Source organism: Mastomys coucha, unplaced genomic scaffold (assembly GCF_008632895.1).
Source record: "Mastomys coucha isolate ucsf_1 unplaced genomic scaffold, UCSF_Mcou_1 pScaffold17, whole genome shotgun sequence".
Classification (NCBI taxonomy): Eukaryota; Metazoa; Chordata; class Mammalia; order Rodentia; family Muridae; genus Mastomys; species Mastomys coucha.
Window position 1 is genome coordinate 39,002,867 of NW_022196899.1, and position 4,520 is coordinate 39,007,386.

At 34.2% G+C, this 4,520-nt stretch overlaps 1 non-coding gene across 1 annotated transcript; it reads left to right on the forward strand.

Annotated features, from left to right (window-relative positions):
- Positions 1–354: 354 nt before the first annotated feature.
- On the forward strand, positions 355–521 carry LOC116095162. Its single transcript, XR_004120484.1, has one exon. It is a non-coding gene; the product is annotated as a U1 spliceosomal RNA (small nuclear RNA).
- Positions 522–4,520: the final 3,999 nt, after the last annotated feature.

A 4,520-nucleotide genomic window follows, 5' to 3' on the forward strand; every position in this document is an offset into this window, starting at 1 on the left:
AGACCTAGATAAGCATAGAGTCTGCAGGAGTAAGATATGGCCTTGTCCAACATATAGCACACAAGTCATCTAGATTATAACTTATCCGCATTCTTGTATGTGTGAGCCCAGGCAAACTAGATATTACTTGACCCTTCATATAGCACAGGGGTTGATATGCTATTAGCTCCTCTTATTTCCAGCCTTCTAAGTGGAAAACAGGGTATATATCTCTTTTGGTAAGGAGACAACCCTACTTGTTTAACATTTCTGTTTTCCCTAACGCTATCTGTGAGGGTAGAGACCTTTGTGTTCTCAACAATCATCAGGATTTATATTGTACAACTAAAAATGTTTCTCTGAAACTCTGATCATATAGTTACCTGGCATGGGAGATACTACAATCCCCACAAAGGTGGTTTTCCCAAGGCAAAGCGTATCCCTTTCACCCTGGATGTGTTCATCCAGGGATTTCCCCACATGCAAGAAACAAGGCTGCATAATTTGTGGTAGTGAGGGATGGTGTTCACACTCTGTCCTGGAGAATAAATGAAACCACAGACATGCATTTGTATTTGATACTTTTCTCTATTCTGTACACTTGAACATGGACTGAATATCTCTTGCCATGATAACCACTTACCATTCACTGTGGCATCACATAATGCTCACACCATTTTGAGTAAAGGCAGCAAAATAAGTTCAAGTTCTTTCCTTTCTCATCATTTCCAAGGCAGGAAGATTCAAGTTTTAGCACAGATTTTAGTGAGCTCAGCATGCTAGTTTGTTAGGTGCTTTTCTCTTAATTTTCTTTATTGAATGGATAACTTCAACATTCTCACTTGTAGGGTCACTTCATGGCTTATCTAAGTCACAATTAAATTCTCCAAATCACCACTGTAACCTTTGGCGACACTACACAGGATGAAAGCAACCTATCACAGCAGTCACAGTGAGAAGGTCCATTTAGTAACAAAGATGGATGTTGAGTGATTGATGGGTGAGTATCTTATACAGAGTGGACATGATAAGTACAAGGATTGCAGAGGAGGCAGCGCTGAATGCTGTGACACTCCAGCACCATTTTCAGAATGTCAGGAGTTCAGAGTTATTTACTTCCAGAATTTTTGCATTTAATAGTCTTTATTTTAACTTATTTATTCTTGTGTCATAACTGTCACTGGCTCTTATAAATGGATATGTTATTGTTTACTATGAAATTAACTCCCCATAATCTCTTGAGTTTTGAAAAAATATCATGTAATTCAAAGGGTAGCTCGGTTCTCTTGTAAAACCCCAAAAGGTCTGGTGTCTGATATTCAAACTTCAATGGCACAGGAGGACTTATATTTCCTTAGTCTTTAAGACATGTAGGAAAATTAGGGTAGTTTAATATATAGCTAGGGAGAGGAGGTAGCTCTTAGGAATTAAACCCCAAATGTTATATTACATAAACTAACACTAACTTAGTGTGATATTAAATGAGCAGAGGAGAAGGAGAAGTGAAAATGTCTGTAAATGAGATGGATCTGAGAAGATTCAAATATTTATTATCTTGTTCTTGGAGAAGGAGGAACTACTTGTGGTCAAGTTCAGGATCATATGCAAGTTGGATGAGTGCTTTACTCATAAGCTACATCATCTTCCCCAACATTTCTATCAGATAGCTATCTCTAAATGTACTTACACATGGTTACTTTAATGTAATATTTAAAGATTATTTATCATATTGAGGTTTCAATTATTCAAGCTATTAAAAGAAGACAATATTAGAGATTATTTCTTGATTTTATTGTAATCAATGACTAAATTATTTTTATACAGTCATATATAATGACTATTATAATTATTTTAAAATTATTTTGACTATATAGTTTCTTTAATTCCAATATATTTTATTAATTTTATTGGTATATATAATCACATATGGTTATATAATTATAATTTTATGTGTGTGTTTTATACACTACTAGTATATCTAACTATGCTTAAATTGAGGTTCTTATTAAGATGTCTGAAAGATAATTATACCAGTAATGTATTATGTCTTCAGCACACACATTATTCTGAGTTGAATATTCTTTGTGTTTATAGTTTGTTGATTTTATAGGTAATAATGTAACTTTTGAAACATTTTTATTTATATAAATGTTTTATATCCATGTATAGTTATTCACCCCATTTATGCCATGTCCATAGAGGGCAGACAAGGGTATCTGATCCACTAGAACTGGAATTACAATCTGTTCAGAGCTCCCATGTGACTGCTGGAAATCAAATCCTGACCCTCTGGAAGAGGAGCCAGTGCTCTTACCACTCAGGTATCCTCTCAGATTCACTTATGCCATTGTTTTACATATGTTTTAATTTGTTTATAAATATTTTCTAGATATATAGACACTGTAATTGTTAAAACTGAGAAGTCACACTGCCTCTGAAAATTTAGTGGTTTGTTTTATATTTATGTTCCAATAAGCCATTTAAACAAAACATTGCTGAGTGGGGAATATCTTTTACTCTAGTTCATCTTTAAGTGGTCCTAAGTTACTACTTGGTGGTTGGACCTTTGAAGTGTCTTTATAAATCTTGAGATTAATTATGAAGGCTATAAAGCAAGCTTGCAAGCGTGCAAGTAAATGCACTCTTCTGCTCCTCATGTTCTATGAAAAAACATTCTCCATATTTTCAAAATCTATTTCTTAGATTTCTCTTTGCAGACATACATAGAATTAATCATGTATAATAGTGATGGTTGATGAATACTGAACTATCTTATATAGTTAGTGATGGTTCCTCACATTTTAAAACAGCAAGATTACTTAATAAAATTAAAATTAATTTAGATCTTTCTCTCTTTCTCTCTGTCTTTCTGTTTCTCATCTCTCTGTCTCTCTGTCTCTGCCTCTGTCTCTGTCTCTCTTACACACACACACATACACACACACACACACACACACACACACGCACATCCACATGCACGTGCACATGTACATACACACACAGACACCAAAACTAGGTAACTTCTAATCAGGACCATAGTCCTTTTTTGTTTATTTGCCTTTTGTTTTTTATTTTTTTGTTTGTTTTGTTTTGTTTGTTGTTTTTTGTTACTGGGAGTAAATTGTTCTTACACTGCCTGAAGCAGAGAAAAAAATTCCAAGACTATTTCTTGAATTAGTGACTATACTTATTAAAAAGATTTTGACTGTTAGTCTAAGGAAATCATTCATAAGATTGCTTTTGTGAGATTTTTAGTTAATTATTTTTTTCCTTTATGAAGCAATCTTAAAGTGTTGGAGTTACAACTGTGAATATGTAATTCAAAACCCTAAACTAAACATTACTTTACAGGCTATTTCAACCCAGAAATGTAGCACAATGAAAACATACTTTTTGCCTGAGAAAGCTTTCAAAGCTTCATCTGTCATCACCAATCTGATCTTTCTACACACAACTACCATGATCTTCTCATGGATTTTCTCAATTTAATAAGTAGAACGCCATCTACAGAGGAGAGGCAAGGGCTGAGAGGGTAAATCTCCTGATGTACAAGAACAACAACTTATGTTAGTATGTGTCAAACATGTTAAAAATTCAAGCATATCCATGAATAAGACAATGACAGATAGCTCCCTGAAGCTCACTGGGCAGCTATAGAGTCTAGTTGAATTTATGAACCTCAGATTCAGTGAGAGATCCTGCCTTAAAAGATAAAGGAGAATAATATAGACACTAATCCTTTGTCAGAAGAGCAACTGGCAAGGATTTCTTTCCAGTTTGTGTGTGTGTGTGTATGTACACATGCATGCACATGAGCTTTCTTTCTTACTAGTTAATTTCTCTGAGTTGAAGGTTTTTAGCTTCCTGAGACTCTATATGTTGATTGTTGGTCTTATTTAGTATGCTATCACATTCTAAATCAAACTTAACTGTGCCTATAAATTGAAGCATAATGTGTATTTGGAGCAAGAGTATAGTATAGTGATTCAAAAAGGGAGTTATATTGGTATATATATATTGGTAGTTGAAATATCAAATGAGGATAGGAATGTAGTAGAGAAATTAGTATATTAACCAGACCTAAGTATACATGATCACACTTTATGGAAATCTAGTAGTTAATACAGTATTTTCAAAATATAGCTTAAAAAATAAAATCTTGGATGGAATGACTGATAATACATTTTTGTATATTGATAATAATACACAGGTTATATTTAATGGAAGTCTCAGTGTAAATCCTGGGTACACTTCTGAAGTTCTTATTCACAGAGGCCCCAGAAGCCTCCAAACCAACAAAAGTCATTGTCATTGCCTTTGGTAACTCAACATAACTACCTGGCAACGTGAGGATGGGATGTACTAGACATCATTCAATTTGGCTGTAAGACATAAAGAAATCTATCTTAAACAGACCAAGAAACTTCTCCCCCTTGACTAGCTAGCTTTCATAGTGCCCAACTATGATATGCAGACTGCTTTCAAGAAAAAACATCAATGATCTTCTGTAGTACTAGACACTGGACATTACACATCCACCA